The sequence below is a fragment of the Rhipicephalus sanguineus genome, chromosome 1 (genome assembly GCF_013339695.2).
Source record: "Rhipicephalus sanguineus isolate Rsan-2018 chromosome 1, BIME_Rsan_1.4, whole genome shotgun sequence".
NCBI lineage: Eukaryota > Metazoa > Arthropoda > Arachnida > Ixodida > Ixodidae > Rhipicephalus > Rhipicephalus sanguineus.
The window spans coordinates 51,633,751-51,659,983 of record NC_051176.1 but is presented as its reverse complement, the minus strand read 5'-3'; positions in this window follow the sequence as shown (position 1 = coordinate 51,659,983).

The following is a 26,233-nucleotide window of genomic DNA, read 5'->3' as shown; positions in this document are numbered from 1 at the left end:
AAAATTGTAAGCAGTTTGCAAAATGTATGCTGCTCCAGTTGATGCAATGGACGTGCAAACTAAATTTCAGATAAATAATAATATAATATTTATTTATTTATTTATTTATTTATTTATTTATTTATTTATTTATTTATTTATTTATTTATTTGCACAAATAATGCTTTACAAGCTTCAGCAGCTTCAAATCAGACGCGCACACTTTGAAATGTGTGGCGCGGGTGAAATTGAGAGCCTGAAGAAGAGACAACATCCCTACCGCGCTTCTTTCTCTTTTTTTCGGCAGTCCCACCACACAGCACCCTAAGTACACAATGAAGGAAGGTGGTTAGCCAAGAAATAACGGTTCAACGCCTCTCATGGACTGCAGCATTGAAACACGATTGCAGGGAAAGCAAATTATGCTTTTATCGATAGGTAAGTTCACGAATAGCTGTCTAAGATGCTCAGGACAGATTATCAAAATGCCTTCAGTGAAAAGATTTCCTATTCGGCTCCATCGGTGGAAGAATGCATCACGACTCTGACAGGTGACATTTCTTTATTTATTTTCTTTTTATTACACAGCATTTCAAATAGTTTTACACGTGGTGGTAATACAGCGGCCTTTATTGTGAATAGCTAGGTTAATCTAAGCTGAATTAGTAGAATACGCTTGGGCCATCGAAAAACGGCGATCCTTATCACTCCCTTCATCCGTCTGCAAGTGGATACGGAGCAGGGAAGGGAGGTCACGCAGACGCGCGACCGTTTTGCTGTTCTGCTGTGCGGGAGAGAGATTGGGATATCAGTTGAGATCCCGGCTGGTAACCGCGTGCACAAAACACTTTTTACCCAAAATTACAGGAGCAGAAAGTCCAGAATGCGCATGCGGCCAGGTGGACAAAGATGTACAACACCTTTTCTTAGAATACCCACGACATCATGACCAAAGACAACAGCTACTACCAGATTTAATGGCGCGGAACTTCAGCCTCACGAAATTACTATGATTATGGCCAACACTGGCTTTGAAAAAACGGGCGCTATTAGCAATAAGCACGTTTCTAAAGCACGTGGTATACTAGTAAATTATTGAGAAATACTCTTAGTCTAATTTTTTTGCATATAATTTGACCCGACTGCTTCACGTGTAAACTTATTTTGCGTTCCTGTGACTGGACTGGACTTCACCAATTTCAGTGTTGCTTCGTGACTGGATGTTACGTGCAGTGTTATTTTTAGCATATACGGTGTTCCTATGGCTGCATTTTATAAGAACTATGTTATCACGTGACAGGACTGTGTTTTGTGTTGTTTTTTCGTGTCGCTACCTGAATAGACGTAGTGAATATGCGGTAACTTTTATGGCTTGACTGACTAACATGAACCCTCCCTAGGTGCACTTTTATGTAATTTGTTTCACCGCCGTGATTTTCGTGAATTCTATTATCTGCAAAAAGTGGTAGCGGGCGCTCTATATAAGCGCTAGCATATCCTAAACAACATATAATTAAGAAAAAAAGGAAAGCAGCATGATGGAGGTGCCATCAGTGCGGAACAAATACGGCTCCCCATTACACCTGCAATCGGTCACCATAAGGCCAGACGGTTTTACAAGCAGTAGCAATGTCCGTGTAGCTTCGCAAGCTTACGAAGCGTGAGGCCGTGCAACGGCGATCCATCCATGAAACTGAAAACTGCGTCGCACCTCTCCAGCTGTTGTGCCGCCTCTGGCGAGGCTTCGTTTCACGAAAGCATTTTTTATTTCTTTTTGGTATTGGAATCTCAGACATCCTCATCTTGAACTCTTGTAAAGAGAGCGATAGAACGCCTGTTGCGTTTTATTCTTATTTTGTCATCTTTTTATAGCCGAACGCGATCTCCGGATTCTGTTAAGAAAACTAGACCACATACCACTAGCAGAGCAAATAATCCTCCCATTCCAGACTGTCCAACCGGGTAACTGCGCTTATCAACCTCTTCGCCATTCGTCTCTTGTTTTTCTGTCACCTATCCTGAGAGAAGGCTCGCAAGAACGAAGTACATGTGGCGGGTATACTGCCCCAAGTTCTCGCCGTGACAATAAATTTTTTTGAGAGCGTCTGTACATCCGGGTCCATGGGAATGTGTATCGTTGTAAAACGAAATTGCGCTGCATTATAAAGGAACCAAAGGCTAAACATTGAAAGTTTCCAAGACGTTATTTGCACCGAAAGGGGCGCATAGAGAATAGCATAGTGTAAACCTCGTGACGCCAGACTGATGTAAACTGAGAGTGGCAACGCCCGTCGTGTATTTCTGAGACCATGACAGGCAACGCTGTAGTGGACAAAGATGTCACTGCGTGCATGGAAAAAAGAAGTGGCTCCTGAGTAGATAGCGACGTCCACTACAATAAGATTTACTGTACCCGTATTCACAAAAAAAACTTCTTACGATGTAATTGTTTCTGAAAGGACGTTTCAGCTAATATTGATATTAGGCATTTTGTAATGTGGACAGCTGTTAGCTCATGTGCTGTTTGTTCGCCTGAGCCACGCGCTGAATGACCATGACGCTGACAGTGATGATGAGGGTATGCGGGCGAAGAATATAAAGGATGAATGTTGTGCTCGCAATAGCATTAGCGAACCGGCTTCGCTGGCTTTGCGAATGCGGTCCCGTATATTTCAGCCTTCAGCCGTATATTTCAGTTCGCTCCATAGACCCAGACTTAAAACCAACACTTCTGCATCACCTTCCTCGTCACCTTGCGACACTCTATCATCGACTTTGTCTCAACGCAGCATTCACCAATTGCTACATGTTTCGTCTTGGTTTGACCACTGACCCATACTGTGACAGCTGCGGTGAATTAGAATCAGCAAAACACATTTTGTTAGATTGCCAGGCATACAGAGGAGAAAGAACTTGTCTCAACCTTCCAAGCACCGCTAGATCTCGGGAAAATACTTGGACCTACGTCTTCTCTTTCTCAGCAATGTCACATTGTAAAATTTCTGTTCAGATTCCTCGAGGACATCGACTTAATTGATAAACTGTCCTGTAACTTACATCTTACATCACAACCATTACGTTGTGACATGCACATACACCGATCATAATATTTTCTTTTAACAACGAAGGTGTTTAGCAAATCGTTCCTTGTCCGGCGAACCCAAGAACTATCATAATCACAAATGGGTGTGCGCCACAGAAATTGAGTAAATCGCACTACTCACAACTGGTCCAGTGAAAATGAAGAAGGCAACAGTTAGCCCAACAAATTGCTGCGAAACGACCCCGAGTACGTAGACGAGAGAATACTAGGTAACGGAAAAGGCAACGGCGGCTGCGAGAAGACCACGAAGCGATGGAAGGCCTACGCCAACGACGACGTGCCCGTAGATCTATGAGAGATGTGAACGCTTGGTTTCAGCGCGAGGTCCTGTCTCTGCAGTTTGGACATCCGTGTCGTCTCTGTGACTGTCTGTGATTTAAAACGAACCTCTCTGCGCTGAAAATCAACGGAGAAACAACCTAGCATCACCTAGGTAAAGCCCAGCAACGACCTAGAAGCAACCTAGAAATAACCTGCATCACCTAGCTAAGGCCTAGGAACAACCTAAAAGCAACCAGATTAGTCTGCAGAATCGTTCTGTTTCGCAGTTTGAAGCCTATTGCGCGGTTAGTGCAAGCTTTGCCAATTTTTTTCTTTTGCCACCCTCCTCCTCCCAGGGCCCTCCTGTCCTCGATCCCCTTCTCCTATTGAGAGTAGCATGTAGGCGCCTTTATATACGCCGGCAGAATTCTCTGTTTTTTCATTAAAAAGCTTCCTCTAGCTCTCTCTCTCCCTCAGCCTAATGAACCACTCGATCAAATCTGCTGTATAATTTTTTTGTCGTCGTTGCCGTTATTCATCGATATATGTTATTTATTTGAACAGAAAAAAAATTCTAGCCAGTTTCAAGCCGGGAAATCCGACGGACAGCCAAGCTGTCTCCCCTGTCGTCAGACATTACAGTTTGCTCTAAGCTTCGGCAAAGTGTTCACTAATAATTCCTTTGTTGTTTCTTTATTCTTCAGGTTTAAGCATGTGGAACTGGCTCGACAATATACATATGCTCATTCACGGCTACTCTGGAACACTGCTGTAGCGTTCCATTGCGACCGCGGCCCATTCCCCCCGGCCACTCGCCCAAAACGCGTATTATTGTCACGGCTGCACAGGAACGCAAACAGCCTTATTTTCATCATCATCATCAATTAGCATCGAGATAATCATTTCGACCATCATCGTCATTTCGTTTTATTTGTTTAAACACTCCCTCCTCTGGTCACGTGACCTGCGTGACTACTACTACTACTACTACTGTTACTACTACTACTATTACTACTACTGCTACTGTTACCACCACTACTACTACTACTTCTATTATTACTACTACTACAACTGCTACTACTGTTACTACTACTACTACTACTACTACTACTACTACTACTACTACTACTACTACTACTACTGTTACTACTACTACTACTACTACTACTACTACTACTATTACTACTACTGCTGCTGTTACCACCACCACTACTACTACTACTACTACTACTACTACTACTACTACTACTACTACTACTATACTACTACTACTACCACTACTACTACTACTACTACAAGTACTACTACTACTACGACGACGACGACGACGGCGGCGGAGGCGACACAAGGTGGAGACAACTTCGCTGTAAAAGATACTGCGTAATGATCAGGACGTAAAGAAAAGGCAGGTAGATAGATGTCTGTCTCTCATGTCCTGACGATTCCCCAATACTTTCTTTCTTTTTGTGAGAAAGTCATGAATCAAACAGCCCAAATGTACCACGCTTGTGATCCAGTTTTTTCCCCCTTAGTAATTGCAGGGGTTTTGTCCCATAGTGCATCACTCACCTTATGGCAATAGACAATTACACACAGGCGTTAGACGAGGATATACGTAAATAACGGGCCGCCGCGTACGACGACCATTGTACGTTTATTCCTTCATCCCGCTGTTGTCTGCGTCTTATGCAGCGTTTAACGCCGCCGAAACGAATTCTTGTTGGACGGTGGAGTATTTTCTTCTTTTCTTTTGTTTTTTTCTGCATATCCGTGCTGGCACGTACCGTTCTTATACTGAAAACAGCGGCATCAACTCCTCGCTGCGTGCCGCCCAGCACACGTCGTGCATTTGCTTGCTCGCCCCGTTTTCTAAGCTGGCATGAAAAACCAACAAACGAACAAACGAAGTAAACAAACAAGTAAACAAAAGCAAGACCAATCGCTACCGTATCCTCATGACGTGCAAGAGGTACATGTATACTTCTATTTATGACAGACGAGCTACTTTTCGTTTCCTTTTAACGAGGACGTCCCACGGAAATTTTCCGAAATAGCCAGCTTTGGCTCAGTAGTACGCCGGATTTCGTAAGAGTTCCTTTTTTTTTTGTACACTATCGTAGCGGAAGTCGTGCGCAATTTCCCGCACAGACACTACTTTTCCGTATCATCCCAGAGTAATGCGTCCTACAATACACTACATTCTCCTGAGAAGGTCGGCCTCGCTCACAACCCCGATTTCGTTCACTTTCTTTTTCGTTTATCATTTCCTTGTTGGAACACTAGTGAACGAAACCTGCCCTCCGTCTGTATTCGTATAAAGGCCACATTTTGCAAGTAAGCAACAATGCATTTGCGGAAGTTAATTGTTACTGCGAGCGAAAACTGCCGACGAAGATAAGTGGTGTTGCGACGTCAGTCACCGCTTGGGATTCTTACAACATAAAAGTGAAATTCGCCTCGTTGCTTCAGACGGGGTCTTACTTGCGCAGTGCTTACAAAATACAACCGCAGAAGCTTGCCAATCATGTTTCTGCACTTTCTGTGCATACACAGTTAAAGTCGGTCTAACGACACCCGATTTTACGAATTTCCCGATCTAACGAAGAAATGTCCATTCCCTGGCAGATACCCATAGGGTTAGGTGTTTTCATCAACCCGAATTAACGACGTTTTCATGGCACTGAACTCGAGTTAACGAAGTTTTTCTCGAAATAAATGAGCAAAAATGCAAGGATTTATTTCCACTTTTTACGCAGGCGGCTTTTCTTCGGACGTGGCTGTAACGCTAACGCATTAAGACACCTAGCTACCCTAGTCACTACACTAGTTTTATTTTAACAAGGCTGCACGCCTGAGTCGGTAGCGCTTTTGCATATCAAATGGCGCTGGTTGGTAGTGGTTTGTTGTCCCTACAAATACTCCCACAGGATCACGATGATTGCTTTCCTTATTAACGCAATAGCGTTACGTTGTTATTCGAAGGTCGCAGGTTCGGTCCCTGCCGGCGGCAAGTTATCTTTTCGCCCACACTACTTTCTTCAAGTTTATATCCTGCTTACTTCAAATATCATCCCCTATGCTTTCCTTGGCATTATTGTCTGTTAGTTTCTCATTAATATTGTGTCTAATAAAGACAAAACGAGCTCTTAAACATAATCTTCTTTCCTTAGCTTAGCTTGTGTAGATCACGCGGCATTACTTTTAAGCTTGAACGCTTGCTTCGGCGCGTACATGCCATGCAGTAAACGCAAGACAATGGGTGTGTTCCTAAAAAGGGCCCCATGGAAGCCATTTAGAAGGTGACGCTGGGATGGCCGTCTATTGTTGGTTTCTCCCTGGCTGTCTGATTCCAGGTGGTCCGTCCGCAGGATACGCCATCAAAATTTCCAGTCATTTGCATCATGGTATTGTGTAGTTACACCGAATACACAATACCGTTTCTTTAGAGATGCAGTGCGCCGATAGAACGGCCATAGAGCTGGATGGCTCAATATTTTCTCATCCTTCGTGCTCTGTAGGCAAAACGACGCGCCTTCAACGCAGTTTCAACGTGGTTCAAAGATGCAGCCTCGCAGTGCATTAGATTGCAGGCGCCGTCCAAGAAACATACGTCGACTCCCTTAATCTTGGTCAGTGGCTATATGCAATACACTGTGGTGCGTGCACGCTCAACTAGGAGAATATCCTAAGCGCAGACTTTCAACAAACACTTGGCTTCCGCTTGAAACACAGGCGAATGCCTTTCACTCGTCGCATCTGTTATACCAGAGTTAGTTTAATGTACCCTCCGCATACTTTGTTCAACATGCATCAAACAAGTGCGGGTACGCTATAACCCTTTAATTTATGCCCCGTTTTCGTATCAACTGATATCAGGAATTTTGTAGCCGAATATAAGCGTCACCTTTTCCGGATAGTGCCGAGCCTACAGATACCGCATATTTCGCTCTGCCAATCATTTCCTCGAGGACAAACGTGAATAATGACGAGATGTACGGACTTAGTCAAACACGTCTTTTTTTTTAGGCGTTGTAACATACCCGCTGTTCCGATGACGCGAGGCTTTCTTTCGCGCTCGTAGGCGCAGCTGACGTCCAGTTGAATCTCTGCTTTGCATTGAAATGATTTTTTTTACTACGGATTCATTATCTCGGAAGGAATGCATTAACGAAATGCGGCCAAACACAGTCGATATCGTTCTGCTAACTAGCGAACAGGCGATGTATACGCAACGCCTATCACGGTCGCCTGCTGAGGACATCGATAATGCGTCGGCTCCAGCCTCCTTCCAACCACAAACGCTGATTAACCGCCATTCGCCGATCTGTTGGCCGTATAGCAAAGCCCTGGCATCGTTTACACTGATCTTGTATCGTGCTCGGTGAATGCAAGTCTGACAGGTGCACGGCTCGCCTACAGACACTGCTATTCAACATATTCCAAGTGCCGCGCTACGGTGACTTCATCGGAGACCAGATCTGCTCGGCCAATATTTCGCACGAAGATAAAAGAAAATGATCGCAAAAGCCAAGTCACGAGCAACGATATACGAATGGACTAACAGAGCATGCAACACACGTTTCCCATAACGAACGCTCCCGTTCGGCGGCTATCTGGCGGAGAAAAAAAAAAAAAAAGGAAAACCGCCCCATTACTCGCACACAACCATACTCTGCGAGTAATGTACTGTAAACATGTTGTAGCCACGTACACGCAGCAGTTTGATAATATATGCAACCTGTTAACTGTCTAACGTTACTATACGACGGCAGGGATCCCCAAGGGCCGAGGGACCAAAATGGTTTGCAACAAATAGACGTATGGCACTGCTCACGGTGCGCCAGCAAGCGGATTTCGAGCAACAACAAAACGTGCGCGTGCTCGCGTAACAGGACTCCAGGAACTGCAAGAAGTAATGTGACTTGAAGAATGCCTGCGCGCCGCTCCGAGGGTCGTGAGTTGCTTAGGCTAGCGACCGAGGGGCTGGAGCGCACACAGCTCGCATGGTCACTTCACACAGGAGTCGAGCACGAGTACCGCTATCAGCCTGTCTAAAGATCGAAAAGCTGAGGACGAGAGAATTAAAGAAAAAAAAAAAGTCACGCTTGCGCAATGTATGCGCTGCTACTCAGCGTCGTGACTAGCTGGCTGCAGCCTATACAGAGAACGATTCTCACGACTCCCCTTCAGGCAAACGGCTGTTCGTGCTTGCCCCCCCCCCCCTTCTACCCCAGTCTCTCACAAAAGCAGCTGCGTAACAGTAACGTAACGAGTTCAACGGCTTCCGTTCTTTTTAGGAGACACACGCGGAGCGTGCGTGACGTAGTATACCGTCTTCAGAAGCCACGCAGTAACCGGAGCTTCTGAAGTGCTCCTCCACGTTCTTTCGCTTTTGCGCGAAACGCACGACGGTGTTTAAGAAAAAAAAATTACAGAACGCGTGAGTCGCGCGCCGTACTAATTATGCGTGGCACGGCGGAGTACGAGGGTGAGCAGCTACTGGAATACAGGGCTGCCGGAAATTACGATGCCGCAAGCACGTCCCTCACTTTACTTCCTTCCCGCTTTTGTCGTAACCGCAGCAGCTCCGTTCGTGCAGTGCTTAGTCGGCCTAATTGACTTTGGTGAGAGGTCTCATCCAAACCGCGATCCATTAAGCCTCAACAAACACGTTACCGGGGATATACACGTGTATGGGTTACCTGTAGCACAGGGAAACCCTACTATCGGCGCGACGCCGTGCTTTTCGACGGGGCCGCTTATGTACTGTACACACTTACACTGCCGCCATAAGAGCGAGCCTTTAAAATAACGAGCCTTTCGCTGTTCCTTCTTTCGTTCTTTTAACAGCCGCGATAGTAACACGCGTTCTGGGCGAGTGGCTGGGTGAAACGCAACCGTAGCTTTCAAGTGCGGCCGTGAATAAGCATATCGTAGCGCGGAATAAGCGCATCGTCGGCTCAGCCTAAAGAGCCATGAAATCACTGTAAGCTGCCGAAACTGAGGAGCAAAATGGAATGCGTGACGAAAGGGGTGGCAACAGATGCGATGGTACCACCAAGCCACAGTGGTGGTACTACCGCCACTGCGGCTTGGTGTCGCTTTCACCAAATCTTTTGCCTTCCGAATCGGCATGGAAGACAGTGCTGCTTGCAACCACTGAGGCAGTGAAGAAACAATGGAACACGTTCTTGGTAGTCTAGAAGTACACGTTGCTGGGCTAGTCGGTTCATGTCAAAGTACAAGCCACGAAGTATGGCTGTTTCTTGCGCGAGGAAATAACGAAGGAAGGGGTCCAGGGGAGCGCAAACTTTCGACTGTTTATTCAAGAGACAGTGCAACCAAATATATAGACACAGACATGCGCCTATAATGAGCGTGCGCGGGAACACGAGCTTTCACTAAAAGGTAAATATCGGGCACATTTGCCGACCCACTGCAGTTCACATAAATGTGAGCCGTGCTTGAATAAGATTCAGATTCTGGGTAGAAGCGGGGACACCACGGCTCGAGAGTTGTTGGAGGCATATCATATCAAAGCACGAGGTTCCATGCGTATCATGACACTTCATTGTCTCTTTCGCAGGCAGAGCGCAAGTTCATAGATCACAGGTTGTGATTAGGGTGGTATGCGCTCGCTGTGTGCCTAGTTTGCTGCCCATGTCTGTGCCTATATATTTGGTTGCACTGTCTCTTGAATAAACAGTCGAAAGTTTGCGCTCCCCTGGACCCCTTCCTTCGTTATTTCCTCGCGCAAGAAACAGCCATACTTCGTGGCTAATTGTACTTAGACGTTCTTGGTAACTGTCCTCGCTACAGCGCGCACAGACTGCCACTAGCTGCTGTGTTCGCCCGCCTTGACGACAGACCCCTGTCGGAACAGTCCGTGCTCGAATGCCGACCCGTACTATCGTCGCACCGGAAATCAATCAAGGCCAGCCTGAGCATTTTGGGTGGTAGTGGCCTATTTAATAGGCTTTAGTACTCACGCTCTACACCTTCCTATTGTTTATATTTCTTTATCGCGCGCCTGCTCTTCTGTCCGCTTTCCTTTCCATCTTTCTTTCCCTTTCCCCCTCCCCTTGGTGTAGGGTAGCAAACCGCATGCTAGAATTCTGGTTGACCTCCCTCCTTTCTCTCAATTTATTTTATCCCTCTACTACCACCACATAGCTTAACATACAACAATAAATAAGGAACAAAGATACAACACAAAACTACTTAGAAAAGACTTGCAAAGCCCGGAAATGCAATAGCCTCACGAAAGAGGGCATCAGCTTCCCTGTTCCACGGCTTTCACGGAGCGGAGCGGGCTCTTTCTTTTGTGTTGTGTATTTTGTCAAAGCCAGGACGTTCCCGCGGCCAAGCTGTCATTTCGCCGAGCTTACATTGTAGCGAGATAATACAAGCGTACTGACGAGGTTACGAGGTCACACGCCGACTGTAGCGGCCGAGATTCTCGAAGCGTGGGCCCGCTAACTAGTTTTACGCGCTGAAGCATTGCCCTCTGCGGTGGCACGACGGACAGTGCCGACCGCATGCATAATACAATCGCACGTGCGGTCAGTATGAACGTTTTTGCAAGAGTACTGCAGGAGCGATAGTGCATATAGCTGCTGCATTAGCTCCGTAATGTCATCATCTTTATGGCCAGCTGTTCTCATGCTTATAGTATGGCCAGTTTGATCGATTCTAAGCAGGGAAGTCAAAACCGTTTTTTTCCCGATGAAGTAGGCTTAATTAACGGAAGCGTGCAAAACTGGGCTATTCTAAGTTCAGAAGTGGCTTGTGATGAAAATGCAGAGCAGAAAATAAAGACAGACTAAAAAAAAGAAGTGACGCACTGGACTGATTCTCTTCGTTTCACCTTTTATCAGCAACGGTAGGTGTATGATCAGAGCATCAAGCCGGGCATCACCGTAAATCGCTGCACAGTATTAGCTAATCACGTCGAGCAATCAAGTATCCATGTGTTTCTCCGAAGAGCGCTTACCCTCTGTTTAATTAATTGAGCGAGAATAACAACGGGAACCGAGGAACTCCATATTTTTCTTAATTACAACCTCGTGAAGCCAGTAGACAATGCAGTAATGGATAGTAAAGGGAAAATAAAGGAAAAAGAAATAAAAATTGACAACGAAACCAAGAGACAGATGGAAAATCAAATGAAAAAAAAAGGAAACCATACGGGAGGATACTGTCCGGAGATCGAGAAAGGGAAATGATATAAGAGGCATATACCAGAATCGACCACTTAGAACTGTTGTTAGCCGCCGGATACCTTGGAGGAGGAGCTGGGCAAGCACCCAGATACAAAAAGTGAAATTGATTGACATTGGCTCATGCGGACATCACTATAAAGACGCTGCTGCGTTATCTGAACTAAAGCCCTTCAAAAATAACCAAAGTAGCGTCATTCGTGTTAGTGAACAGGCACGTTCTTTCTCACGCGCTATGTAGATTGTAAATAAAGTCAGTTGAGGTGCGAAGCTCGCGCAACATGGTCGGAAAAAGGGACTTCTGCAGTTCTTCCGCTAGAGCGCACGACGGCGCTGCGTTTCTAAGCGGAGCAGGGTGAAAAAACTGCCGAAAAAAGAATGCGAAAAAATGACTATAAATACCACAATGTAATGTATACAGAAGCAAGTGGAGTCCAAAAGTTTAGAAATGTACAGCACTTGGTGCAGTATGATGATAAATTATCTACAATAATTCATTTTTTAACCTGTGGTGAAAAATTTTCCCTTGCACTATTTTGTAATGTTTCTAACAGGAAAATAAACTTATTCAAGTGGAAGTTCAAATACATCGCAGTGTAAACAGAGCTATTTTAACACGAAAGTGTTTTATGCCGGGGTCCACCACGGCTCCACTGGCGTATTTCCGTCACGGATATGACGTTGTAAAATATACGCTAACAGATGGCAAAGAAAAAAACTAGAAGAAAATGTTCCGTAGCCGGGAGTCGAACCCACGACCTCTCGCTCCGCAGCGCTAACCACTCGGCCACAGAGCGTACGATCTCCAGCCTACTAACGGCAATCTATTTATATACACCACTTACCGTTCGCGGTACTCGGAGCTCTGTGGCTTCTGCGTGTTATTGTTATCACTAGCGAGATGGCGCGAACAGCGTGCAGGGCGCGCTTTAAAGGTCGTCGCCCCGCGCGTCGCGATGCGAGCGCGCTTCTCCAGGGGGTGCCTCTCGCGCGCGCGCGTTTACCTCGTGGTGGGGGCAGTTTGTACCTCTTGTCCTTTCACCGGAAGTTTCCGTTGACGTTAAAGGACAGCGCGAAGGTCACTTCGTTCGCTGCAGCGGCCGCGTTTCCGAAAGGAGTGCGCTGCTCACACGCAAAGAAGTGACAATTGTGACAGTTGTTAGTTCGTGCTCGTCCAGTGTATGTTCTTTTCGTGCGTCCTTTCTGCTTTAGAGCGCGTTGCAAGTTTCGAGCTGCTTGCCGTTCTTCGCGTGACATTACACTTTGCTGCTATAGCATTCAATACTTTGCCCTTGTGGCGAAACCATGCACAATAAACGCTCAACTACCCCTGTGAAGACATGTTTCACTTTCGTGTTACACCGATTCCTATGAAAGGGGGGTCAGCCACGTTTTTTATGCATATCTCTAAATGCTTTAACACGAAACAATCTTATTAACACTTTTTCAGCATGGTCAGAAAACGCTGCCGATCGGTAGTCGAGGCTCCTGACAACACGCGAGCCAAACATTATAGCGCAGCACGCGGCCTGGTATTTACAATAAGTTCGCAAAATGAGCTAAAAAGCGCTTCCTCTTATGTCGACAAAAAATGATGCCTACGGCGTCACAGGCAGGCTCCACGCTATTGGCTGATTTCAACAAGGCGCGCTCGGTAGTTACTGCGGCCGCCACTCGCCCGCGCACGCGCGATCGCACTGAAAGCTGAAAGTACGCCACGCGTTCGAAAGAAAGAAAAAAAAAAAGGAAATGTTCTCAAGGTCACGAGGAGCGCGTCTTCCCCCGTGCGACCCCCCCCCCCTGCTTAGCTTCCAGCGCCTTCGTCGGGGCGAGAGAAGAGACAAAGCAATTACAGCGTGCGACTAATATTTGTAACTCTGCTCGTACTGGACGGATCCTAAAAATTTTTGCGGAGTTCGATTCCTGAGGCAATAAGTTCCTTTACTGAAGCCATTCCATGGCTACTTGGAAAAGTGTTGCAGGGCCCCTTTGATATCAGCATAAGGATTCGGCAACTAAAAAAATGGACACTGACGAAACAGCCGAGGTTTAGTTTTCACACGTTATTGATGAATAGCCTGGGAAGCAGTCGACGCCACTTCTCTTTCTTTCTTCAAGTCTAATTTCTTCTCAGATCGAACCGCTCTAAAATGATTCGGTCTGATCTGGTACAACTCCTGGCAGGTTTGCTTATAGTTCGCTTGTATCAATATTTTGGCTTTTATCAGGTCTACGCACGCTGCAACGGTGAACCGCGCAACTAGAAGGCGCTTTCGGAAGCTAGGAGCGCTTGCAGCTAACACATTATCAAACAGCGTGGCCAGATGCAGCTGAGATCACGGCGCCGCCGAACAAAAATAATAAAGTGCGAAATGCCGGAGATTTTCGTATTTCTTGCGGGACAATAGCCCTCAGTGCGGCGGCCACATTTCGATGTGGGCTAAATGCAAAGAACGCCCACGTGTACTTAGATCTATAGGGGCACGAACCCCAGGTGGTCGAGATATCGAAATGAATCCGAAGTTCCCCGCTGCGGCGTACCTCGTAATCGCATCGGAGTTCTGGCACGTACAACTCAAGCAATTACTATTATTATGAAACTGCTGTGAAAGGCGTAATTACACTCTTCCCAACGGCGTACCTGTACGTGTCGTGCGTGAGCGCTGTTTCGTCTGGCGCTTTAATTTAATTTCGCAGCTACAGAATGGCATTTAATAGATGCGCGGTTCTGATTGCGTTCTGATCTATACCGTACCCAGCCCATGCGAGATCTGCGTGCGATAAAGCGTCAAGCACGTAGGGGCACTGCGCCCTCGTTCACGAAGACACCTTGATCGGCGCCACCGAAGGCGCTGCGTAAAATTAAAGTAGACTTTATTACACGCTCTTTGTTATTACTGTTCATTGATCTTCAGACTCGCGGGAACACGGACGCTGCCGGCTGACACGATGCGAGAAAATAACTCGAGAGGCGCGGGTTCGATTACCGGCCACGGCGGCTGAATTTCAATGGGAGGGAAAAGTAATAACACCCGCGTATTCAGATTTAGACGCACGTGAGGAGAGCCTCAGGTGTTCAAAATCACTCGGGAGTCCCTCGCTACGGCGTGCCTCATAACCATATCGCGTATTTAGCACGTAAATCCCCAGAAATTATTGTTACACGTAAGGATGTCGGTAGCGATGCCATCTCGCATGTTCGTGTGGCTTGATAATACATACTAAGCGCGAGCGACGTGACTGGCATTGCAGAGGGATGCTTCGCTGGGGCCTCCGCAGTGACGCCCACGCTAAGCAGCGCGCTGCTTCCATAGAAGCTCGAACGTTCGCTCCCCGACAGTGGCGTCCGTTATACGAGGCCTTGGTGGCTCCCAGAAATTGAGGCAAGCCGGAACTAAAGCGCTAGGAGGGCGTATGCGCTCAAGCGACGGCGACAAAAGCGCTCAGCGCGTTTTATTACGGAAATGCTCGTGTGACTAAGTGAGTTGCGTGGCCGCACGTGCACCAGTGTTATAACCACGCCCTGTATACGTGGACGCTGTCGGCGAAAAGAGCCTTGGTGCGTACGCCATAAATACAATTTCCCCTTTGACAGATGTATGGACGACGGTGAAGACTGCCGGGCTTCGCGAAATGCGCGCTGCAGGCAGGGAGTGAGCTCGTATGCGGCGATTGTACGATAGCGGACAAACGAGCCACACACGACGCGCTTCGAGCGAAAATTTCCCCCAGCGTCCGAGAGATTCGATTTGCCACCATTTGCCTGCCTCGGCATGTCCATTTCTTCGACACCATAATTTGTTCTCACGTTTCTTTCTTTGCCCTCTCTCTCTCTTTTTTTTCTTTTTGTCGCCCAGTGATTGTACATTTTCTTTCCTTCCTTAAGATTCAGTCACACTTGTCCCCGTTGTAAATGGATATTTGGTTTATTCCCCACCAACTTTTTGAGAGCGTCTACTATTTCAGATTCATTCTAAAATTTGATGGAATTGGCGATAGGAGCGCTACCCAGACATTCTACGTGGTAGTCAAGTATTCTACGACATAACCATGGTAGTGCTTGAATTTGGTTCGGAAGAAGACACTGTATAGGCATCATATCAGGCAAGGAACACAGTAAACCAGCTTACACCCTTGAAGGGGTTTTACCGTTTCTATAACTAACATCCTTACACCTTAGGAAAAAGGCAGTTTCATGAATAGAACACCCATATCATGAGGGGTAGCCAATCCTCAAAATATCGTTAAACAGTAAAAATGAAAGGCTGCCAGTCAGGGAGCATCCAATTTCATCAGCATAAAAGACGTACATACATACTTGCCCAACTATACATATAACATAGGGTTACGGGGAAGAAACTATATACGCAGGGTGAAGGGAAGAAGATGACTTTTAAGGGCTCGTTTTCTTTCTTAGACACAATATTAATGAGAACTAACAGACAATAACGCCAAGGAAAGTATAGGGGGTGTTATCTGTAGTATTTAGAATATAAATATGAAGAAAGTAAAGTGGACGAAAAGATAACTTGCCGCCGGCAGGGACCGAACCTGCGACCTTTGAATAACGCGTCCGATGCTCTACCACTGAGCTACGGCGGCGGTCATCCTCCCGTCCACTTTATGGGGTATATATGTGCATTTAAACCTTGGAGTGTTAGTCAGCGCCAATCGCAGCCATGGCGGCGAGTGTGGAACACTCTTTTTTCTGCCTTTCTGCCGTCACGTAGCACGTGATCTTTTTTACGAGCTGGCAGCTGACGAATAATACCTCGCATACTATCTGAAGGCACCAAGTCTGCCAGAACGAGACCCTTGCTATGAATGAAGGGAAGAAGATGACGCAGGGTATATTTTACAGCAAAAGCGTACAACGCAGCCGCAGTCCAAGCGCGTTCCGCTCAGCACTTCCGTCATCATTCGCTGCCCTTCTCCGCCCGTGCCATTACCGCCGGTGGCAGAAGCACCGTCCCGGTGCGATCAGTTCTCGGGGCGAGAGTGGTACGGTTTAAGTCGCGAGATATGAACTATATCGCTCGTGGCTGAAGCTGTCGCTGTCGGATTGAGTGGAGCGATCTCATAGGTCACGCTAGTGACCTTTCCTATGACGCTGTAAGGGCCACCATAACGGGACATCAGTTTTTCGCATAGACCAACACGTCGTGATGGTAACCACAGCAAGACCAGCGACCCCGAACAGTACTGCGCGTCGCGGTGTCGGCAATCGTAACCACACTTTTGGTTAACCTGCGAGGCGCATAAACGATCCCGGGCGACCTGGCGGGCGATGTCAGCGCGGGCCAGTGCATCACGAGCATAGGCAGTCGATGAGTCGGCGTCAGAATGCAACATGGTGTCCATGGGTAAAGGGCGGGCGGTAGCCAAACAATAGGTAAAAAGGTCAAAATCCAGCTGTGTCGTGACGCGAAGAGTTGTATGCGAAGGTTACAAAAGGTAGGTTGATGTCCCAATCGCGGTGGTCCTCAGAGACGTACATTGCAAGCATGTCTGTCAGGGTACGGTTCAGGCGTTCGGTGAGACCGTTCGTTTGTGGGTGGTACGCTGTAGTGAACTTGTGGTGGGTCGAGCAGGATCGCAGGAGGTCGTCAACTACTTTAGATATGAAACAGCGGCCGCAGTCCATGATCAACTGACGAGGAGCACCATGACGCAGAATGATGTCATGAAGAATGAAATCGGCTACATCAGTAGCGCAGCTGGTGGGAAGATCTCGTGTGATGGCATACCGCGTTGCGTAGTCGGTAGCGACGGTAATCTACCTGCTACAGGTGGCCGACACGGGAAAAAGTCCTAGAAGGTCGAGGCCAACTCGGAAAAATGGCTCACCTGGGACTTCAATGGGCTGAAGGCTGCCAGCGGGCAATAGCGCAGGTGTCTTGCGCCTCTGACAGAGGTCGCACGCCGACAATAGCATTCTAAAACACCAAATGGATAGAGCGCATGTGATACCCAGCCATACACCGACCATCTAGTAATATATTCATAGTATCTAGAGCCACCGTTCAGTGCCGGTGGGGATACTTCTGTTCTGAATAATTAAACAATAAACATTTACAGAATACGCTGAATTTGTGATGTGCTTGTAGATAGCGCCAAAAGAGACACATTTGTTTCTAAGCCGGCCTAATGTTCAACGCATCCTTAATAGCGTGTTGCGATTATCAGTTGGTACTCTGTCATTTTGGCCGCAGGCGTTTCAATATCCCATAACACCTTTTAGCTCCTAAAGGGTGTTTTAGATAACACATGAACCCTTAAGCAAACCAAAAGGCTATTTGGGGAAATAAAACAACCTTATACAAAAGTTTTTGCAAATTCTTGTCAGGCAAATGAGTGTTTCGCTTGGTTGAAATAGCTTTAAGGGTGCAAAGTGGTTTACAGTCAATCACGTTGGCAGCTATGCATATATTTCGCGGCAGAAGCATAGAATCGCACGAGGCGTCACACCATGTGAACTGCGCAACGAGTGGCTGGTTTGACCACCCATTACACAAGGTTCAGTCACAATTCATCATTATCATCATTATCAGCAGGTGAAGACTGAAAAAAAAAAAACGACAAGCAACCTCTGTCTACACCGTTTTGCGCTATTTGTTAGTCTTCCTTGCTGTTTTCTTTCTTACCAGGTATTCGGGTGGTCGCATGAAAGTGCTCTGTTTCGCTGTACTCGTGGCACAAGCTGGCCACCTCAGGAGAAGAAGCATACCGGTGCAAATGTCTGCGAAATGAATGGGCATATGTCTGCTGCAACGAAAATTCGAGTAACAACTCGGCGCATTTTAATGTGAGCACATTAAGAGACCCGTAAAAGGCATCAGTCATTCGGAGGCACTGGGATTAAGAGAGGATGGAAGATAGCAACTTCTCAGCAGTCGAGTTAGGAAAGCGATATATTCGGGGAAAAGCACAACTTACCGATAAGCAAAGGAAATTACATTAATTACCTTCCTTCGTTCTTTTATGGCGAGGGTCCCCTCCCGGCAGACTTGATGCCTTCGGGTAGCAGTCAGGGTTTATTGGAAAGTTGCCAGTTCGTAAGAAGACCATGTTCTGCGTGGCACAAGCTCGCAAAAAAAGAGTGTTTAACACCCGCCATCAAGGCTACGAGTGGCGCCGGCTAACGCTCCTAGGATAACACCCACGAGAATACCGAATTAAGTGGATGGGAAATCGACCGTTGCTGCAGCTCAATTGGTAGAGCATCGGAGGCGTCAGGCGAAAGTTGTAGATTCCGCCCCTACCAGCGGCAAGTTGATTTTTCATCCACTCTAGTTCCTATCCATTTATGTCGCAATTACTACACTACAGCTAAAAAGTACAAATAATGTTCCCTATGCCTCCCTTGGCTTCACTGGCTGTTGGTTTAGCTAGGTTGTGCCTTACGCAGACGGGAAGAATGACAAACTAAAAAAAAATGTGGCATAAGTTATGGCAAAAACGTGCTACATTTCTTGCTGCCAACGTTACCAAATGAAATTAGTAGAGAATAGTGCTTTCACATCTCACAAAGCTCATTAAAAAACACTGAGGCTTTTATTACGAATAACGTCTCTACCATATTCTCGTTCATGTTTGTGCAAAATCTTATTGTTTATCGCACTTTCGCTCTCTATCGGAAACTTTGCATGGCATATGCAAGCATGCTCTGTCTGCACGTGAGCATCATACAGATTCATCGTAGCATTATATATTTTTCTTGTTGCAGCTATCGTTAAGCTGGCGTGTTTGTAGGGTGGTCATGTCGCTCTCAAGCTGTTTAATCGGCTTTTCTTTTTTCCTCTTGTCGCCCGCAATATTGTTACGCCGTTTCAAGTAAACTCAATTCCATTCAATTGAATCGGGCTGATCAGTGGCGTGAGGGGCATGCAGGTGATCAAAAAGCGCAGCTAATCATAAAAAAATTGACGAAGCATGCACTAAGCCGCGCAGGCTTGAAGCAGGAGAGACTGACGATTCTGATGACTAATCTGGTTGCTTCTAGCTTGCTTCTAGGCCTTAGCTAGGTGATGCAGGTTGTTTCTGGGTTGCTTAGGTCGTTACCAGGCTTTAGCTAGGTGATGCTATGTTGTTTCTACGTTGAATCTCAGCGCAGAGAGGTTCGAGTTAAACCACAGACATTCACAAACATGACACGGATGTCCAAACTGCAGAGACAGAACCTCGCCCTGAAACCAAGCGTTTGCACTCTTCATAGATCTACGGGCAGGCACGTCGTCGTTTACACAATTTCTGTGGCACATACCCGTTATGAGGATGATAGTTTTTTAGTTCGCCGGACAAGGAACAATTTGCTAAAGAGCTTCGCTGTAAAAACCAGTGTCTCACATGAAAGAACTGTGTGGCTCTCCTCATTCGGCGGCAAATTTATGCAAAGATTCAGTAAAAACAACACGTGCGCAGTCTCGCTTTGAAGTCGTTCCTCGGTTTTCTGACGAACAAACCGCTTATCCCATACAATGTACAACCAGATGACCCCAGTGTAGCCTTATGACCTCAGCAGCGCCCCTGTATGCCCTCAGTGACTCATCATCTATCTAAAATCGCAAGTACTGCATAGTACCGTTGTACCAGAGTTAGTACGCACACAGCGTTCTTACTATAAATAAAGCGCAATAAAACTAAAGGAAAGGAACCACGGCCACAATAAAGGCAGATACACAAAGGAACAACCTGCGAGAAAGATTACATAATTAGTTGTTTCATTTTTAATTATCTAACTAGAAACGAGCCCGGGTGCGATACTTCGAAAATACTGTCGCTTTTATTTACAGAAATGCCACTCTTATACACGTGTAATGGAAGAAAAAACGCCAGGCCTGCGCTGAAAACCGCAGCACAGTCACAAGCGAAAGCTGGAAGAGCGGCGTTTCTAGAGCCCGTTACGCTCTCTTGGGGCTACAATACAAGTACACTAGAAAGGTACCCACTACGCCATAAATCACAATTTTTGTGAGTTGGGAAGCACCTACTAAGCCATTATTCGTCATTTGCGGAGAGCGAGGCACCAGCTACACGTCCGTAAGGCATTATGTGCGCTTTGTTGACGCGACGACTGATGACGATGAAGAATTAGGGCTCAGCCCTTTGTAATGGTTGGAATCTTTAAACGGCCCAACAGTTATGTAATGGCATTGGGTGACGCCCGGTCGCTATTTCCCTCTCCGTCATGCTGTAAAATACGCTGACGTGGGAGAGAGAGGGGGGGCGAAGAAGTTACTGAGACCCGAGGTAAATGGATCAGCGATCATGGGCTTCCTTGGCAACCAATACAAGTGCACTTGCGAGCAACCACTACGCGATAATTAATGTAATTTTTGAGAAGTAGGGCAGCAGGCAGGTGCATTTTTCGTCATCTTACGGAGAGCGTTGGTACCTGATAAACGCATGTAAGGCATTATGCGCACTTTGTGATGCTGTGCCTGATGACGATGAATTAGGCAGAGCCCTCTGTAATGGGTGGAAGATTCAACAACCTACTCGTTGCGCAATTCGCATTGTGACGCTGGTTACAGAATTCGCGTTGTGCGACGCTTGGTGTTACACGTATATTGCATATGCGAATGTGGTTCCTTCCCGACATGAAGCCTGTATAGCACCTTTTTGCAAAACAGTTTTGAAGCACCGGCATGGCTCAGAGGTTGAATATGGGCTCCCAGCAGAGGGCCCAGGTTCGAACCTCGTTCCATCCTGGAATTTTTTCTTATTTCGTTTTTCTTTTCTTATTTCGAGCGATACTGGTTACGGACATCGGCGGCGGCGGACAACTACGGCGCCAAAAACGGCCGGTGAAATGATCTCATAACAGCTTTCGCTGTAAAACACGTTAGCCGATCGTATACTCGACGTACAAAAGCGTTGCGAGTTACCGTTCGAAGTGTTTATGCAGCGCGCGGCACTTCATTTTCGGTATGCTACGCTAGTGCAATGCTTCGGCGTATGTAGAAAACGCAAGCTTAAGCAGTGTCAACTTAAAGCGAGTTTGCTCTTCAGTACACACGAAGCGATTCCATGCGTGTACAACCCGGCAGCCATGTATTATCGAAGCCAGCTCTTCACCAGCGGGTGCGCTGGTCCTCACCGCAGGATATAATTGGCAACGCATTTACTACAAGTTGCAGCGCGCATCGGCCAGCACCGAAGGCACTGCCCTATTCCCTCATGCAGTGTGCCACGCCCATAAGGGCGCAGTGTTTATTCGTAGGCCAGTAACAAAACGCAGTGCATGGCCTTGAAATTACAGGTTCGCAAGAGCACGCCGATTTGCATGGTGTGGTGTATACACTGCGTAGCAAGGTCTTTCGCGCCGGGTGTGATCGAGTGCAGGTCCTCTGTGTCCCGTAGCAGTCGGTCGGTGGCGCCGCCGCCGCGCCTTCTAATAAGTGGCCGCGTCACGTTGCGTCGGCTGGTCGCCGTTAGCGAAAATGAGGATAAACAAGTACGCACGAAGGCGGCCCCGGCCACAACCAGGGCAGTGGCCACTTTGTGTGACAGCGCTCTCTCACGCACACACGCACACAACACCGCTACGTTGCAACGCATACGTGGGAAACTAGCAAAAAGATAATGAAATGAGCGTCTATTGACGTGCATCGCAAAGAAAGAAAGAAAGAAAGAAAGAAAAGAAAGAAGAGAGAAGAAAGTGGAGTGACCACGCCATTTGTTCATTTTGAGGGACGTCTAATTAAGTCGAGGACGGTCACCTTGGGCTAATCAATGCAAGATTTTTTTTTTGTTCTGTTGTCGCGGCGCGTCTACGCTGGGACGCAGCCTTGCACTATAGTGTTGAACGTCGGGAGTCAGACGCAGCGCGGAAGGAAAAAAAATAATAAACGGCCGTCGCAGTTTTTCCTCTCGCATTGAGACAGATCGAGATGAAGCGACCGTGTATATGCCTGTATATAGCTGTGTTTGCGAGGCCTCCGGAAAAAAAAAGTACACTTGCGTCAAAAGTTAGATACCAATAGGCTCAGAAACTTTCAATTTCCCAGCAATTTGTGAACTTTATTTGGTATTCGGGTTTATTTGGTTCTAAAACACGCTAGAAGCGTGTTAGGAAATAACAGGCCGGAAATCTGAATTCAAGGTTCCCGCCCAAGCAGCGGGAATATTCAGCGTGTTTTGTGTCCGTGTTTCGAAAACTTTTGACGCTGGAGCAACATATGTTCGAGGAGCTTTGACTGAGCGCGTTAAGACTAAGAAGCTCCTATAGGCGCTGTACTTCGCGAAACGTTCAAACGGGTTCATCATATGGATGAACTTGCACTCACGTATCGGGTCCATTGGTATAACTGGAAAAAGTTCGATGTTATTGCTCTTTTGGTGACAAAGTAGCTTTACTACACTTTAGTTTACTCGCGCATACATTACTTCCTGTCAATCTGGGGCTCCACAGCAAAAACAAATTAAGATAGCATTTACAGGATGCAAAAAACAATGTCGCGTATCATCGAAAAATGTTCCGCACCGAACACCTTCTGCTCCATAATTCCATAAGCATGTCATCTTAAAATTGGAAAATATATGTCATGAAAAGCTAGCGAGAGTCATCTACGAGCAAATGAAATGGAACTCAGATACATTTAAGGAAGGGTACTCCCGGAAAGCACACAACTATAACTTTAGAAAAAACCACCTATTAGACAATGAAAGGATTCGGATCAACTACGGCAGGCAAGAACTAACACACCTCATTCCTCTATTTCTTAACTCCAACACGATGGCCATCAGCATGGTGAATAAAAGTGATCAGCAGCAATTAAAAAAAAACACACGCTTTTATATATACTCACGCTTCAAACATGACATGTCTGTTTATTCTCTTATGGGTAAGATTGCGCATCTTTTATACTTTCTTCGGAAATGTATGGCTCCCTAAGGTCTGCTGCGCAAATTGATTTGAAGAAGCTGTTCATATAAAGTATGCTCAAGCTCATTTGTTGCAAGCAGTGCTTTGTTTTTGCGTGTAAAAAGCTCTCTTGTGTGTAAATAGTGTACAGTTAAAACTCGATTGAATGAAGCGGTGACAACGCGCGAATTATTTCGTAAATCGGGAAGTTTGCGAATTGAGAATGGGAATTTTTGTCTTCGATATCTCTCATTGTAACGTAGCGGCACCAAAAGCTACTACGGCATTGGTTCTGGCCGCCAAATCGCACCTGCGCATGTGAAAAATCACGAGGGCAGCCGAGGGCGGCCCGCACATGGATCCTCCCATGTTCGGGTGATGCAGGCCGGGTCACGTGAGTCGATGCAGGTGGTCACCTGAAGCTATGACAGGCTACGATATGCAAAGACGCGGCAAGCGAACGTGCTTGCGAGAGATCAGGCCGAGCGAGAAGTTTCGAAGAGACGATCAGTGCTATCTGTCGCCATAAACCATGAAATAGCCAAAGAAACACCGCCGCCTCTAGGCCATTTGGCACGTAAGAGAGCCACCGACTGCCGAGTCCGTTGTACCGTGGGGGCTAGCCGTTTGCCACAATAGAGCTAGGGCTGTGGACTAGGGCTCAAAGATGTTTTAAACGCGAAAAACCCGTCTGTGCCAAAATTAAAAGACAATCACCGCCTTTTGTACTCAGTTATTTAAAAAAAAGTTCGTTAGGTGGCGAAGTCAGTTACTTAATTCGGGTTGATTACAATGTACACTATGGGTACCTGCCGGAGAATGGAAAGTTCTTCGTTAGAGTAGGAACTTCGTAAAATTGGGTTTGGTTAGATAGAGTTTTAACTGTATTCATACGTTTCTCGTCATTTGTGTTCCTGTCCCTTTTTCGGCTGTATTTATTGTATTTTTCACCGTATTTATGTATTTTATTGGTGTATTTATAGGTATATTATATAGACATGCTGAGTTGTGAATGTCGTGATCTGGGTGTTCACTGGTTCATTTTCAGGCGCTCAGTTGCCTTTTCGCCACCCCTTCCAGTCGAACCACTGGACAAGATATGAATGCTTTAAGTAAAGAGGATGTTATTAGGGATGCCGTAGCGGAGGGCTCCTGAAATTTCCACCATCTGGTATTCTTTAACCGGCGTGCGCTGATATCGCACTGTACACGGGCCTCTAGCATTTTCGCTCCATCGAATGCGGACCGCCGCGGCCGGGATCGAACCTGCGATTCGGGTCAGCAGCCGAGCACCGTAACCGCTGACTACCGAGACGGCCACATTATACATTTTGCATTGTTAAAACAGCCAAGCAATGAATTATTGTACACTTTTGTGTAAGTGGCGTAATAGAGAAAGTCAGCGATAACGAAAAGATTATCGCGAGAAAACGAAGCGCCGGCTATCATATGCGTGTATACCACACGAACATGCTCCTTTCCCGCCTGCACGATATGCAGCTCAGAAATCTCAGCAGGAAGCCTGCGAACGCAAGTATGAACGGAATTCAGGTTGTTGTGTGTTGAATCGTACAAATGGTACCGAAGGGAACCAAACCCATTCTTGCGTTTTGGTGGCATCTGTTTCTTAGTACGTCCCTGCTAAGCGATATATGGAAAAGCCAAAACTCATATGATATACTGTAGTCGCTCCTTGCATTTTCTTTCTTTTATTTTTGATACGACACAAGCCTTTATATTTTGCAAGGGAGCTTTTGTTCCCTCTTATCACTGCACAATTTGCAGCTCCTGCTGTATCAAAGGCTGACTGTATTGCGGTCCGCATTCTAGTATATGTACGCTATACATACGGTAGTTAGGGATGGAAAAAGAAAGCCACGTTTTGTTCGTGCGGGCTATCTATCTGAGCCATAGCACTTTGCCCGCAGCCCGCATAATCTCCCCTGTCGTCCGGCACAAAAATGGCGTCATTAAAGCGCGCGCGCGTGACACTCTCGGAGGCAAGATTTTCTTCGTTTGGTGCTTTCCACCGCTTCTGTGTTACGCCGGCCTATCGGCTACTGTCGCCGAGAGAGACCACCTTGCGCTCCTGCACTCGTGTCCAGCTGAGAGATTTCTTTCAATCTGAAACCGCGGGACCGCAGTAACGGTCGTCTCGGGGAATTCACACAGCGCAGCGCCACTCGTGGCGCTGAGTTTCGCAGCGACCCAGCGGACGTGCATACGCAAATCCTGAGCAAGATTTGCGCCACACAAAGGGGAATGGCTTTCTCCGGAGGTGCAAATCGACGCGTTTCTGGTTGTCGGTGCTGCCGCGGCTGATAACAGCCGCATGCTTGGCGAGGCAGTGCAAGTGGTTCTAGCCTCTGTATACTTCCCTGACGGACTTTTGTGTACCCATGAGGCCTAGATTTTACCTTTTCATTTTGCTTTTCTTTCACCCTTCAATTGTTGCTTGAGAGACAGGCGCCAACGTCAAATATCAGTGAATATTAAGCGATAACACAGTAAACACGTCTACCATGCAGCAAAACGTTTGTCCGCCTAAATAGCAGCACTTCAGTGATCCTGTTAGGATCACATGATCCTCGCTGTCACGTGTGATAGTGTAGGTGCAGGCCAAGATCCGTCACAACTAGGCCCACGCAGCCACGCCGGAACATTCTCATCGTCCATGCTTAATATTGTCACGAACTATAATTAATTGCGCTCATGACTTCCGTTATACGTTAAAACTCGTACAACTTTTTATATAACTCTTGTGTAGTTATGCACGCAGTACACCGTAGTTGAATGCAGAAGGTT